General features: G+C 43.8%; 1 long non-coding RNA gene across 1 annotated transcript in view; it reads left to right on the top strand.

Moving 5' to 3' along the window:
• Window positions 1-8,264, top strand: part of LOC134808783 (uncharacterized) — a 37,487-nt gene extending 29,223 nt beyond the window's left edge. Inside the window, exon 3 of the long non-coding RNA XR_010152521.1 lies at window positions 7,920-8,264. This is a non-coding gene — a long non-coding RNA (uncharacterized LOC134808783). The remainder of the gene's footprint in view (window positions 1-7,919) is intronic.
• The last annotated feature ends 8,061 nt before the right edge of the window (window positions 8,265-16,325 follow it).

Below are 16,325 nucleotides of genomic sequence, written 5' to 3'. Positions count from 1 at the left end.
CGCCTATGAAATGAAACCTCCTAAACCACAGGGCTTGGAGAGCTTCTGGATTCATGAATACATCAAAATGCTGGGAGGGTGGTGCACCCAGAGAGCGCATGGAAGGTCTACATCAGCCAACACCCCCATACTTTGCCCTAGGCATCTCTTCTATTTTGCTGTTTCTGAGTTTTATCCTTTACAATAAACCAGTAATAGTACACAAAGAGCATTCCTGGCTGGGTATGGTGGCTCGTGCCTGTAATCCCAACACTTTGGGAGGCTGAGGAGGATTGCTTGAGGCCAGGAGTTCAAGACCAGCCTGGGCAACATAGTGAGACCCTGTCTCTACAAATAATGAAAAAATTCACTGGGCACGGTGGCTTATGCCTGTAATCCCAGCATTTTGGGAGGCCTAGGTGGGCAGATCACAACGTCAGGAGTTCGAGACCAGACTGGCCAACATGGTGAAACCCTGTCTCTACTAAAAATATAAAAATTAGCCAGGCGTGGTGGTGGGCACCTATAATCCCAGCTACTCGGGAGGCTGAGGCAGGAGAATCGCTTGAAACCAGAAGGCGGAGGTTGCAGTGAGCCGAGATCACGCCACTGCACTCTAGCCTGGGCAACAAGAGCAAAACTCCTTCTCAAAAAAAAAAAAAAAAATTCACTGGGCACAGTGGCACACGCCTGCAGTCCTAGCTACTTGGGAGGCTGAGGTGGGAGGATCACTTGCGTCTGGGAGGTTGAGGCTGCAGTGTGCTATGATCACACCACTGCACTCCAGTGTGGGCAAGAGTGAGACCCTGTTAAAAAAAAAAAGAAAAAAGAGCATTCCTGAGTTCTGTGAGCTATTCTGGCAAAACATCAAACCTGAAAGAGGAGGAGTTGTGGGAACCCTTGACTTTGTGGCCAAGTTGGACAGAAGTGTGGGTTCCCTGAGCACCCAGTACTTATGACCTGCATCTGAAGCGAGGCCATTCTTGTGGGACTGAGTCCTTAAGCCAGTGGAGTCTGATGCCAGCTCCAGGTTGTTAGTATCAGAATTGGATTGAATTGTAGGATACCCAGTTGAGAGAGCTGGAAAAGTGGTTGTTGGTGTGGAAGAAACTCACACATTGGGCGTCAGAAATATTGTGAGTAAAAACAGTTCATAGATAACTAGGACTGAAAGACATAAGCCCGAACAACATGTTCGTCACCAAAATATACCATTGAAAGGCAGGTGGTAGCTATTACTCAGTGTCCGCCTACTGTTTCTGCAAGGAAATTAAGGTCCAATCTTGCATAGTCTTCTGTTTTTTGTTTTTTGTTTTGTTTTGTTTTGTTTTTGAGATAGAGTCTCACTCTGTTGCCCAGGCTGGAGTGCAATGACACTGTCTTGGCTCACTGCAACCTCCACCTCCCAGGTTCAAGCAATTCTCCTGCCTCAGCCTCCCAAGTAGCTGGGACTGCAGGCGTGTGCCACCACACCCAGCTAATTTTTATATTTTTAGTAGAGACAGGGTTTCACCATGTTGGCCAATCTGGTCTCAAACTCTTAACCTCATGATCTGCCCAGCTTGGCCTCCCAAAGTGCTGGAATTACAGGCATGAGCCATCACATCTGGCCAGTCTTCTGATTTTTTAAGACAAGTAAAAAATATGGATTTCAATGTGAATGTTTTGATTTTTAGATATGAGCAGTTATATCAGTCAGGGTTAACAACTGCTAACAAAATCCTTTCTGACTTAAGCAGAAAAATAATTTACCAGGTAGCTCAAAAAATTGACCAACAAGGTGGAAAGCTGGACTGAAGAAGTAGGCAAGAGGCAGGTTATGATGGCTTATATCTGTAATCCCAGCACTTTGGGAGGCCAAGGAGGGAGGATTGCTTGAAGCCAGGAGCTCGAGACCAGCCTGGGCAACATAGTGAAAACTCATCTCTAACTAAAAAAAAAAAAGCTGGATGTGGTGGCACACACTTTTAAGTCCCAGCTCCTTGGGAGGCTGAGGTGGAAGGATAACTTGAGCATGGGAAGTTGAGGCTGCAGTGAGCTATGATCATGCCACTGTACTCCAGCCTGGGTGACAGAGTGAGACTCTTTCTGAACAACAACAACAAAACAAAACAACACACAAAAAAACAAATAGGCAAGAACCGGGAGAGGCCCAGCCTCTGGGGACATAGCAGGTGGTAAAAAGCTAACATTGGCCATATTGCCCAGGACACTGAACAATGACCTTCTAGACCACTGATATCACTGCCTTTGCTTTCTCCCAACTTCCCCCTGTATTCAAAATACTGGGTGTGTGCTTCTGTTGGCAGCACCTGGGTTGTGTGTCCCAGTACCCTGGCTTCCAGGGGACAAGGAGAGGGAGTATCTGTCCCTGTTGACTTCTGAAATGGGGAGAAGAACCTGTTTCAGGATTCTCTCAACACATGAAGTTTAGATGCTGCGAGGTTAAAAAAAAAAGTCAAGCACAGTGACCATATTAGGAATGCATTCAGCTGCAAAATAGTAAGAACTGTTTAAGGCCAGGCACTGTGGCTGACGCCTGTAATCCCAGCACTTTAGGAGGCCAAGGTGGGCGGATCACTTGAGGTCAGGAGTTCCAGACCAGCCTGGCCAACCTGGCGAAACCCCATCTCTTCTAACAAATACAAAAATTAGCCAGCATGTTGTCACCTGCCTGTCATCCCAGCTACTCGGGAGGCTGAGGCATGAGAATCGATTGAATCCAGGAGCATGAGGTTGCAGTGAGCTGAGATTGTGTCACTGCACTCCAGCCTGGGTGATAGAGTGAGACTCTGTCTCAAATAAAAGAGAACAGCTTAAAACACAAGGACACAAGAAAGTAGAGATGGGCAGTCACAGAGGTAGTCCAGTATTTCCACAATGTCATCAAGGACCAGGCACTTCCTCTCTGCACACTCATCCTTCACATATTGGCTTTTTCGGCTCTTAGTCTTGTTGCCTCATGGTCATAAAATGGCTACCACAGCTCCAGCATCACATCTGTATTCCACTTGTGAAGAGGAGGATGGGGTGGCACCCCTAAGCACCCCTCACAGGACTTTCCATTTTATCAGGGTAAACAAAAGCCCAGCATACCTTGTCTTATAGCTCATGAGCCAAACCTAGATCGCACGACCACATTTAGCTTCAAGGTAAGATAGGACAGTGAGTATCTGCCTTTATTCTCTTTTTCTTTAAAAAACTTTTCTCATTTTAATTATTTTTGGTAACTTTATTTTGAAATATAAGTTCAAATTACAACAACATTGCAAGAATAGTATCAAAAACTTCTATATATCTGTCATCACATTCTCCAATTAACATTTTGCTACATTTGCCTTATAGTTCTATTTTTCGTATTATTTTTCTGTTTATTTAAAAATAAGTTGTAAACAGAATGCTCTGTACTTCTGCACGTGTCAGAGTTTATTTGCCATGTACAAGTTCATTCTTATATATAACCACAGTGCAATGGTCAAAATCCAGAAATTACATATTATTACAAGTATCTGTAATATTTTATTTTTTTATCTATATTTTATTTTTTTCAGACCCTATAGTCATGCACAAGGGAGAAGAGGATAGGGAATAGCCATTGAGATAGCCAACCACAAAAGACTTTTTTTTAATTTTTACTTTTATTTTTTAGAGATGGGGTCTCATTCTGTTGCCCAGGCTGGGGTGCGGTGGCATGTCCATAGTTCTCTGCCTCCTCAAACTCCTGGGTTCAAATCATCCTCCTGCCTCGGCCTCCCAAGTAGCTGGGACTACATGCGCATGCCACCATGCCTGGCTAATTTTTAAAAATTATTTTTTTAGACAGGGTCTTCCTATGTTGCCCAGGCTGTGCAATTTTTTTTTTTTTTTTTGAGGCAGAGTCTCGCTCTGTTGCCCAGGCTGGAGTGCAGAGGCGCGATCTCAGCTCATTGTAACCTCCACCTCCCAGGTTCAAGCGATTCTCCTGCCTCAGCCTCCTGAGTAGCTGGGACTACAGGCATGTGCCACCTGTAGCCATGCCTGGTTACTTTTTGTATTTTTAGTAGAGACAAGGTTTCACCATGTTGGCCAGGCTGGTCTCAAGCTCCTGACCTCAAGTGAGCTGCTCGCCTAGGCCTCCGAAAGTGCTGGGATTACAGGCGTGAGCCACTGCACCCTGGCTGTGCAACTGATTTTTTAAAAAATCCCACCAGAGGCCGGGCGCGGTGGCTCAAGCCTGTAATCCCAGCACTTTGGGAGGCCGAGGCGGGCGGATCACGAGGTCAGGAGATCGAGACCATCCCGGCTAACATGGTGAAACCCCATCTCTGCTAAAAATACAAAAAATTAGCCGGGCGCTGTGGTGGGTGCCTGTAGTCCCAGCTTCTCGGAAGGCTGAGGCAGGAGAATGGCGTGAACCCGGGAGGCGGAGCTTGCAGTGAACCAAGATCCCGCCACTGCACTCCAGCCTGGGCGACAGAGCGAGACTCCGTCTGAAAAAAAAAAAAAAAAGTCCCACCAGATGGAGCAAACAACTGTGTCTACGGACCAGATTCTGCCTGAAAGCTATTAATTTGCCTTACCTGCTTTATACATTTTGCTGGACTCTCTTTTTTTGGATTAGAGTACTTAGAATATTTGTGTGGTATACATTTCTACTTTTCATGTTAATGTCATTTAGACTCCAAATAGCGTTGAAAAGACTGCCAGTTAACAGGTATGCATGGGTATAGAGTGCTATTCTATCCAAATATTCACTAAATAGATTTTAAAAATGAACAGGATTTTTTCTTCTTCAGTTCTCTTTTAATGTCAATTTCCTGAAAACCTTCCCTAAATGATATAATTATGTTGCTATAATTCTCACAATTTATAATAAAATCAGAGGATAAAAGAGGAATATTGAGAGTTCTTCCTCATCTCCTAGCAAAATTAAATTCAAGTCTCCGGGAAGATAGAAAACAGTATTCATGGAGTAATATCTTCATATTATCCTTTTTAATGAAATGGAGGATAGGAAATGTTTTTTAAAAAGTGAGTACAAGCCGGGCGAGGTGGCTCATGCCTGTAATCCCAGCACTTTGGGAGGCTGAGGCAGGTGGATCACGAGGTCAAGAGATCGAGACCATCCTGGCCAACATGGTGAAACCCTGTCTCTACTAAAAAATACAAAAAATTAGCTGGGCGTGGTGGTGTGTGCCTGTAATCCCAGCTACTCCGGAGGCTGATGCAGGAGAATCGCTTGAAACCGGGATGCATAGGTTGCAGTGAGCTGAGATCCTGCCACTGCACTTCAGCCTGGGCAACAAGAGCAAAACCCCGTCTCAAAAAAAAAAAAAAAAAAAAAAGAAGTGAGTACAATGGAGGCCTGGCCTCTGGTCTTTTGGGGGAGTGTGGGGTGGTTTTGTATATAACTAGCTAATAGGTGAGTCAGGGTAGGTGGGCAGTTATGAAGGACGAGAGGACCAGGTGTGGTGGCTCACACCTGTAATCCCAGTGCTTTGGGAGGCCAGGTGAAAGGATGACTGAAGGCCAGGAGTTTGAAACCAGCCTGGGCAGCATAGTGAGAACCCCAACTCTATTAAAAAAAAAATCATGAAGGACAGCCCCTGTCCTTCCCATTCCATTATTTCCACTTTCTGAGGCTGTTCTTATTTGTGACAACACAAGGGAATATTGTATAGGTTAATCTCTTAATAAGTCAATCTGAGTAATGGCATCTGGAATACCGATGGTTAAAAAAGGGAAAATATGTATAACTTAGAGGTTAAACAGTACGGGATTGGGGCTCAGACAGCCCTGAGGTCTATCCTGGCTCTGCCACTCACTAGCCGTGTAACCATAGACAAGTTACTTAACCTCTGTGTGCCTCAGTCCTCCTTTATAAAATGAGAATAGCAGTAAAGTCTACCTCGTTAGGTTGTAGTGAAAATTAGATAAGACTATTTACGTACAGTGCCTAGCACAGATTCTGGTGCATACATGGTGGCTGCTATGTTTCTGGGTGACCTTAGGGACGTCATTTAATCTCTTGGGACTTCTTGGGGTTGTTCATGTGGAGAAAATAATACAAAGGATGGGAAATTGCCTTGAAAAAAATAGAACTGTATTTATTAATAGAAGTTGTTTCTTTTTTAACCATTCAATAATATATTAATAAATAGCTGAAGGGTTTTTGCTGGTTGAGTTGAAAGCCCCAGAGGGGCTGGAGGCCACCCCAAGGCAGTACACATGAGTGCAGACAGAAGCTAAGATCTCATTCATAATCAGCTTGGAGTCCTGCAGTGGCTTGATTCTTGGAAATTGTGTGTGGGATAGCGTGGCAGATACCATTGCTTACCTGGTAGTCATTTTCTCTTTTTTACTCATCAGCCAAATTCTGGTTTCCTTCAGACATTCAGTGGCCGTGAGCTTTAAGGAACCCTAGCCCTCTCCCCAGGTCCATGAGATGGGAGAGTGGATCTTGAATATTTCAAACCAATCATGGAAAGTCCTCTTTTTTCTGCCAGTGATTGGTTCAGAAACAGGCATGTGACACCATTCTGGCCAATGCAGGAAAGCCTGAGGGGTGGGGCTCTGGGAACATTTTTCTCATTTTATGAATGAACCCAAGGAGGAAACATGTGTTCCTTTCTTGCTCTGGCTTTGGAAGTTACTTTGTGAAGATGTGATGTTCATAGCTGTGGCAGTCATCTTGCAACCATTAGGAACAACGCTATGTTTGGCAATATGAAAAGCTCAAAAGAACTTAAGCCTTTGATGATATCATTGACCCATTGGGACCCTCCCCAACTCTTCCACCCTCAGGCATTTTGCTATGTAATTATTTTGTATATGGACCCTGTATTCTGCAACCTTGTTAAATTCATTTATAAGTTCTAGTGGTTGTTTTGTAGATTCCTAAACCTTTTCTATGTAAGAATCAGGTTGACTGGGTGCGGTGGCTCACGCCTGTAATCCCAGCACTTTGGGAGGCCGAGGTGGGCGCATCACCTGAGGTCAGGAGTTCGAGACCAGCCTAGCCAACATGGTGAAGCCCTGTCTCTACTAAAAATACAAAAATTAGCCAGGCATGGTGGGAGGTGCCTGTAATCCCAGCTACTCAGGAGGCTGAGGCAGGACAATCGCTTGAACCTGGGAGGTGGAGGTTGCAGTGAGTCGAGATCACGCCATTGCACTCCAGCCTGTGGGACAAGAGCGAGACTTCATCTCAAAAAAAAAAAAACAAACAAAAAACAAAAAAACAAACAACAACAACAAAGAATTAGGTCACCTGCAAATAGAGACAGCTTTTCTTCTTCCTTTCTGATCTTTATGCTTTTTATTTATTTTTTCTTGCCTTATTGTAAGGGCTAGAACTACCAGTACAATGTTGAATAGAAGTGGTGAGAATATGCATTCTTGCCTTATTCATGATTTCATCTCAAGGTATTAGATTATGCATTTATCATTGCTTAAGTCAGTTGAATTGGGTTTTCTGCAAGCTTCAGTGCTTCCAGCTAAAAGCACTCCATCAGACACCATCAGTGAAGGAAAGAGTGATCTTAGAAGACTTAGTTATATCTAGGTTGGTGTTATCAGGGTTACAGTTAAAATAGTTAACATCTTAGGCCAGGTGCAGTGGCTCATGCCTGTAATCCTAACACTTTGGGAGGCTAAAGCAGGAGGACTGCTTGAGACCAGGAGTTCATGACCAGCCTAGAAAACATAGTGAGACCTTGTCTCTAAAAAAAGAAAAAAGAAAAAAAAAAATAGCCAGGCATGGCTGTGTGTGCTTGTAGTCCCAGCTACTCAGGAGGCTGAGGTGAGAGGATCACTTGAGGCCAGGAGTTTGAGGTTACGGTGAGCTATAATTGTGCCACTGCACTCCAGCCTGGGGAACAGAGCAAGACCTCACTAAAAAACAAACAAACAAACAAACAAAAACTAACATCTTGAATTACTTCTATCTGCACATCTCTTAGGTTCTACTTGAATCATAGTTTCTTTGCTCCTGGGAGACTCCTGCTATTCCCAGTGATGCTGCGAACTGGGGTTCAAAGTGGGGTGGTCTGGTGAGGCCTAAAATCCATGTCCCATGGAGAACTGGCTGCATCCCTTACAGAACCTGCCACATATTTCTGCAGCTTCCAAGAGGAAGGCTGGAATTTACTGAGCTTACTGAAGCCAATTATCCAAAGAGGATGTGATCCAGAAGCAAGATAAAGATCAAAAGGACTCAGCTGGGATTTGGCCTTCTCCAAGTGGAAGGAATAAAATCTGCAATTGGCTCCGAAAATAAAAACCAAACAAAATCTCAGGCAATCATAAACACGGCTCTTTGCTATTTATGAGCTTTTCTTTCTTTCTTTTTTTTTTTAATTTAAACAAATGTTAAAAGATTTTTGTGTGGACCTCAGATTCCAGCTTTCACACTGAAACTCAACATCAGTGTCGAAGCACTTGCAGGCCATATGTGCTCCAGCGAGGGTTTGGGAATGTTGGGTGGTGTTGGTGGGCACCCATAGTTGCCACTTGCTATCACGTGAATGCCTTAGGCATGACGGATTGCCAGTGCCCCTCTGAGCAGTCACTTGGAAGCTTTGCCAAAATATAAATATGTAACATGAACAGAGGGTGCGTGGCTTTTTAACTGCAGTAGCCACCTTTCAGACACCTGAGGCTTTGGTGTCCTCAGTTCCAAAAGCCACACAGCAGCTCTTAACCTGGAGAGAGGAAGGCACCTGGGGAAAAGTCACGTTCTTCCAAAGCCTTCACATCAATCTTTCATGGATATTGAGTTTTTAAATGTTGGTGATTGTCGTGTCTTTTGCAGCCTGACATTTGGGAGGAAGGGTGTCGAACTTTATTATTTAAAAAAATTTTTTTTAATTTTAATTTAATTTAATTTAATTATGGCAAGAACACTTAACATAAGATCTGGCCTCTTCACAAAATGTTAAGTGTACAATACATTATTGCTGACTATTAAATTTTTTATTTTTTATATATATATATGTATATATATATATATGTATATATATATATATATATATATGTGTATATATATATTTTGTGTGAGACAGAGTCTCTGTCACCCAGGCTGGAGTGCAGTTGTGGAATCATAGCTCACTGTAGGCTTAACCTCCTGGGCTCAAGCAATCCTCCACCTCAGCCTCTTGAGTAGCTGGGACTATAGGTGCACGCCACCAAGGCTGGCTAATTTTTTTTTTCCATTTTTAATAGAGAAAAGGTCTCTATAAAAGAGGGAATTTTTGCCTGGTGTGCTGGTTCACACCTGTAATCCCAGCACTTTAGGAGGCCGAGGCGGGCTGATCACAAGGTCAAGAGATCGAGACCATCCTGGCCAACGTGGTGAAACCCTGTCTCTACTAAAAACACAAAAATTAGCTGGGTGTGGTGGCGTGTGCCTGTAGTCCCAGCTACTTGGGAAACTGAGGTGGGAGGGTCACTTGAACCCAGGAGGTGGAGGTTGCAGTGAGCTGAGATCGCGCCACTGCACTGCAGCCTGGCAACAGAACAAGACTCCGTCTCAAAAAAAAAAAAAAAAAAAAAGAGAGAGAGATTTTTGCCCAGGCTGGTTGCCCAGGCTGGTCTCAAACTCCTGGCCTCAAGCAATCCTCCTGCCTTGGCCTCCCAAAGTGCTGGGATTACAGCACGAGCCACTGTGCCCAGGCTATGGTTAACTCTATAAATTATTATTTGTCGTGAACCACAGAGAAATCATTTAAAAAATGGATCCAAGGGGTTTCTAAAGGGCTGCTCCCGCGGCTGCCAACACAGGTCTTCCGTGGTGCTGGGATGGAGGCTGTAAATGGCCTCGCCCTTCACGACTGGCCCTGGATCTGAACAGAGCTGAGCTCTCACTGGCTGAGTCTTCTTATGGTTCTACTGTTGCACATTGACAATCCCGCAGGCTGTAGAAAATGCTCTCATAACAGAGGAAACAGTTCCGATCTAGTGAATATCACTATGTGATATTTTATTGAATAAAATAATAATAGTAAACTCCTGGATCACTCGGCATCTGTCCAAAATAGTCCAGACCTCTAGGATGAACAAGTGAATGAGTAAATTTTTTTTACTTGTGGTAAAATGTACATAACATAAAATTTAACATTTTATACTGAAGTGTTACACTAAAGTGACCACTAAGTTGTATATCTATGCTAAACATATACTCTATACAAAAGGCCACTAAATGCTACATTTTATTTTTATTTATTTATTTATTTTTGAGACAGAGTCTTGCTCTGTGGCCCAGGCTGGAGTGCAGTGGCGTGATCCCGGGTCACTGAACGTCTGCCTCCTGGGTTCAAGAGATTCTTGTGCCTCAGCCACCCAAATAGCTGGGATTACAGGTGTGTGCCACCACACTTAGCTAATTTTTGTATTTTTAGTAGAGACAGGGTTTTGCCGTGATGGTCAGGCTGGTCTTGAACTCCTGGCTTCAAGTGATCCACCTGCCTCGGCCTCCCAAAGTGTTGGAATTACAGGCGTGAGCCCGGCCACATTTTTCAATGGTTAATTTTATGTTTTGCGGATTTTGCCTTAATAAAAAGAAGGACCTTAAATATTCACAATTTTAACCATTTGAGAGTGTACAATTAAGTGGTACTAAGTCCACTCACAATGTTGTGCAAACATCACCTCTATCTTGTTCCAGATTATTTTCCTCACCCCATATGGAAATCCTGTACCCACTAAGCAGTTCCTGCCATTTCCCTCCTGCCTCCAATCCCTGGCAATCACAAATCTGCTTTCTATCTCTGTGGATTTTCTTACTCTAGATATTTTTTATAAATGGAATCACACAATATGTAGCCTTTTGAGTCTGCCTTCTTTCAGTCAGCGTAATGTTTTCAAGGTTCATCCATGTTGTAGCATGTATCAGTACTTCATTCCTTTTTAATAAGAAGGAATCTTATTATTATTATTGTTATTATTTCTGAGACAGAGCCTTGCTCTGTCACCCAGGCTGGAGTGCAGTGGTGCGATCTCGGCTCACAGCAACCCCTGCCTCCCGGGTTCAAGCGATTCTCCTGCCTCAGCCTCCCAAGTAGCTGGGACTACAGGCGTGTGCCACCACACCCAGCTAATTTTTGTATTCTTAGTAGAGATGGGGCTTCACCACGTTGGTCAGGCTGGTCTCGAACTGCTGACTTCAAGTGATCTGCTCGCCTTGACCTCCCAAAGTGCTGGCATTACAGGCGTGAGCCACGGCGCCTGGCCAAGAAGGAATATTATTGCATAATGATATTAACGCATATTGCACGGCACAGGTATCTCTCATTTTGATTATCCATTCATCAGTTTATGGATATTTGGGTTGTTTTCACCTTTTGGCTATGAACATTTGTGGATAAGTTTTTGTTTAAATTCATGTTTTCAATTTTTTTGGCATATATGGTAATTCTGTGCTTAACTTATTGAGGAACTGCCACACGGTGACAGTCCCACAGTGCCTGCATAATTTTGCATTCCTACCAGCAGCATATGGGGGCTCCAATTTCCACACCCTTGTCAATACTTGTTCTTGTCCTTTAAAAAAATTATAGCCATCCTAGTGGGTGAGTAAAAGACTTTCTGCTGGCTGGGCTCAGTGGCTCATGCCTATAATCCCAACAGTTTGGGTGGCTGAGGCAGGCAGATTGCTTGAGTTCAGGAGTTCAAGACCAGCCTGGGCAACATGGTGAAAACCTGTCTCTACTAAAAATACAAAAAATTAGCCAGGTGTGGTGGTGCATGCCTGTAGTCCCAGCTACTTGGGAGGCTGAGGTGGGAGGATTGCTTGAGCCCAGGAAGTTGAGGCTGCAGTGAGCTGTGATAGCACCATTGCACTCCAGCCTGAGCAACCGGAGTGAGACCCTGTCTCACAAAAACAAAAAACCTCAACTTTCTGTCTAAACTCTGTCTCCCCTGCTTTTCTCCCAATTTCTCAAAGAACTAATATAATTTTGCACAATAATTTTTTAAGCTATCTATCGTTTAGTCTATCAATTGTGATTCTTTTGGTTGCAAGTAACAGGAAACCAACTCAAACCAGGTCAAACAATAAAAGCCAGCTTCAGAGACACTTCTGGTGTGGTTTGATCAAGATTCCAGCTCTGTTTCACTGCAGTTCTTCTGGCACTGCCTTCTCCGTAAGTTGGATTCATCCACAAACTGGCTTTCTCCAGGGCTTTAAGGTAGCTATCAACAACAAACAAGGTTACAAGCTTCCTTATTCATATCTGAGGAGGGTGAGTCACTGCCCTTAATTGATGAATACAAATCCTAACTCCGTTGATTGGACCAGTCTTAAACCAATTCTCCTAATCGTGGATCACTGAGCTGATTCGCTTAGGCTAGGCCTGGGTTACTTGAACCAGTCAAGGGCAAGTCTGATGGAAATACCCTGAGAAGCTTGGACCCATCAAGTCCCACCCTTGGATTTGAGATTTAGGTCAATTCCATCCACCACGGCTTTTAGACAATGAGGGAAAAGGAAAAAGGAAATCGATGTCCGCTCTACTACTATTTGCTTTGTTAGAGGATTTGGTGAAAAGAAGTCCATTTGGTAGAATCTTTTTTCTTTTCTTTTCTTTCTTTCTTTTCTTTTTTTTTTTTTTCTTTTTTTTTTTCTTTTGAGATGGAGTCTCGCTCTGTTGCCTAGGCTGGAGTGCAGTGGCACGAATTCGGCTCACTGCAACCTCCACCTCCCAGGTTCAAGCAATTCTCCTGCCTCAGCCTCCTGAGTAGCTGGGACTACATGTGCCTGCCACCACACCTGGCTAATTTTTTGTATTTTAAGTTGAGACGGAGTTTCACCGTGTTAGCCAGGATGGTCTCCATCTCCTGACCTTGTGATCCATCCGCCTCGGCCTCCCAAAGTGCTGGGATTACAGGCGTGAGCCACCACGCCTGGCCCATTTGGTAGAATCTTAATGTCCATCTGCTAGAGTTATGGTCAAATTGAAGTGGACTGGCAGCCTTTCTGTTATAATGATTCTAAATAGCATTATTAATACTTAGTGTCTTAAACCTTTATATATCTTAAAACTTATTTGTGGGTATTATCAGTATTCCCACTTTACCGATGAGGTTTGTAAGGTTGACAAATCCGAAAGATTCTATCACCTTGAACCAAGACGGGATATATGTGTGTCCTTTCTAGGCATATTCTGACAGCTCAGCAGAGTCGGCTAAGATGTGTGGGCACCTGGACAGGCTAATGTTGAGGTATCCTATTGAGTCTGGCGGTCAGGGTTAAAAACCTGGCCCCATCACCTACCAGGTGGTGACCTTGAGCAAGTTACTAGCACTTTGTGCCTCAGCACTTTGGGCAATAACAAATAGTACCTACCTTGTAGAATTGTTAATGAAGATTACATCATTCATATACATGGTAAGAGCCCTGTTAATCTTTGTAAAAAGAAGTCTTTGTAAAAAATAATGACACTTTTCTCTATCTGGTTACATTTCCAGGGATGTTTTAGCACCATCCTTGAGGTTTGGCACCTGCTGTTCCATCCCTTAATCCAGTTCAGGCTGCAACCTGGACCTTCTCCAACCCCCAGCCACTTTGCTAATCAATATCTTATCACATCGCATCTCAGTCTGGGCTCTCCCAGACCAGGCAGGGAGCCCCTAGGTCCTGCCAGCCTGCTGCCACCGTCTGCATGGCTCTTAGCTGGGGAGACAGAAACCAAATCCTTCCCAAAGATGCTGGGAAATTAGTTTAGCACCGTCTGCCGGTGTGCGGTGACTCAGAGGCAGCCAGCCCAGCGGGGCTTATGGGCTCCAGGGTTTGAACAAGATTGATGTTGTCGTGAATGCAAAGCAGGCTGAGAGAGCCGGGGGGCTGGGAGGCAGGGCAGGCAAGAGCCCTCTGTTTACTCCTAGCTCCCCTTCTAGGTGAGCTGAGGTTTTGGGCAGCAGGGCCAGCTCAGCTGCTTACTATGATGTTAGGGAAGCCGGAGGACTCTGAGGAGGGGCAGTGGGGTGCCCAGATTTTAAGGGTTCATGTGATTAAGTCAGCAGCTGGCTCTGGGGTCATCAGGGGAGAGGGACAATGGCCAAGAGTGTAAGATCCTGAATATGCAGATGTTTGGGGCTCTGGATTGGTTAGTTTGCATATGAAGGCATGCTCACAGGCTCGCTATTTACTGTACCTAGGAATTGGCTAGCCCTGGGAGGGGTAGGGTCAGCCAGGCCCCGGATATCAAAGCGTCAGCAATACAGAAAGTAAAAAGGCATGATTAACTCAACCAGCACTTCTCAAAACTGTCACAGCCATAAAAAACAACGAAAAACTGAGAAACAGTCACAGACTGATAGAGATTTAAGAAGATATGATGACTGTATATAATCTGTGACCCTGGATGGGATTCTGGAACAGGAAAAAATACATTAATGGAAAAACTGGTAAAATCCAAATAAAGTCTATAACTTTGTTAATAGCATTGTACTAATATTAATGTCTTAGTTTTGATCATTATACTGTGGTTAAGTAAGATAGTGACTTTAGGGGAAGCTGGGTGAAGAGGATACAGAAATTCTCTGTACTAATTTTGCAACTCTTCTATAGCCTAAAATTATTTCAAAATTAAAAACTAAATAGCCCAGGTGCGGTGGCTCACGCCTGTAATCTCAGCACCGTGGGAGGCTGAGGTGGGCAGATCTCCTGAGGCCAGGAGTTCGAGACCAACCTGGCCAACATGGCAAAACCCTGTCTCTACAAAAATTAGCCGGGTGTGATGGCACACGCCTGTAGTCCCAGCTACTTGGGAGGCTGAGCCAGGAGAATCGCTTGAACCCAGGAGTCAAAGTGCAGTGAGCAGAGAACGTGCCATAGCACTCCAGCCTGGGCAACAGAGCAAGACCTTGTCTCAGACAAACAAGCGAACAAACAAGCAAACAAAAAAATTAAGAACTAAAAAAACCAGGGATCTTCGTTTATTTACTGTGTATTTTTTGCTTGAACTATGCTAGGCATTTTATATGCCAGTGAGGTAGGAGGCAGGACTTGACTCCAGACGAAGGGCTCAGACACTGGACCAAATTGAGGACTAGCTAAAATAGGGCCAGGGTGGAAGCTGCTTTCTAAAGCAGCTATGAAACAAATCACTACAAACTTAGCAGCTTAAGACATCACCCTGAAATATGTGAGTCACAAAAAGACAAACGCCATATGATTCCATTTATGTGAGGTATCTAAAATAGTCAAATTCGTAGAAACAGAAAGTGGGGTTATCAGGGGCTTGGGGGAGGGGGGAATAGGGAGTTGTTTAGTGGGTATAGGGTTTCACCTTTGCAAGACCCAACAGTTTTGAAGATCTGTTGCATAACAATAGAATGTACTTAACACCACTAAACTGTACACTTGAAAATGGTTAAGATGGTATGCTTAATGTTATATGTTTTCACTAAAATTTAAAAAAATACAAATTCTGTAGCCAAAATGTCCTGGACATTTAGTTGATCCTTTTAAGTTCAAATGTGAATGATTTGTCATGTATAATTATTTCTGTTGAATGTAAACAGTACCTTTTAGAGATGAATATTGGGTAGCCTTATTTGTTTCAATATCTTTGGCCCTAAATTACCAGGCACCAAAATTGTTACTCATTTTTTTTTCCAAATTGTACTTAGAGATACTGTGATAAACATGCACTACAATATAAACTTAAGAATGGTACCAAAGATAGCACAAAATCATTACCTATAAACTAAACAATTTCCACAAAACCACACACATTTATTCTCTCACCATTCTGTAGGTCAGAGAAATGTGGGCAAGCCTGGCTGGATTCACTGCTTAGGGTCTCACAAAGCTAAGATAAAAACGCCTGAGTCTTAATCTCCACACGTATACCCATTTTACAGGTGGGGATCCTGAGGCTGAAAGTAGTAAAGTGGCTCATTTATCAAACTGGTTGCCTGTGCAGGACGAGCAATAGGAGGTCTCCATTGTTAAATCTTTTAAAAATAAACATCAGAGTGTATGCCTTCTGTTTTCTGCTGGGACCCTGATGGAGATGTCAGGCAATCCAACCACAGAGTCTGAACACTCAGCCACTACTTTACATTGCCTCAATCCAGAGAGGAAGCCTTAGAATACTCCTTGAAGAGGGAAGTGAGAGAGCCTCTAGTCTAACCTGATTTTACAAATGGGAACACTTTAGGAGGCTCAGAGTGGGGAAATGTTGCCTCTGACTGTAACAGATGCTGTCCTGGAAAGCAGCCTCAAGCAATGACAGATGGGAGCTGATGGATAAATACCCCAACTCCCTCACCCCTTAAACAAGTTCTAAAAATCTCCCAGAATTCCCTGGCTGATTGGGTCCCAAATACCCTAAGCAGTGACCTGCTCATTAATGCACCCTGAA

This window comes from Pan troglodytes, chromosome 18, assembly GCF_028858775.2.
Source record: "Pan troglodytes isolate AG18354 chromosome 18, NHGRI_mPanTro3-v2.0_pri, whole genome shotgun sequence".
Classification (NCBI taxonomy): Eukaryota; Metazoa; Chordata; class Mammalia; order Primates; family Hominidae; genus Pan; species Pan troglodytes.
Note: the sequence above shows the minus strand (reverse complement) of the source record. Positions and strands in the feature narration are given on the sequence as shown.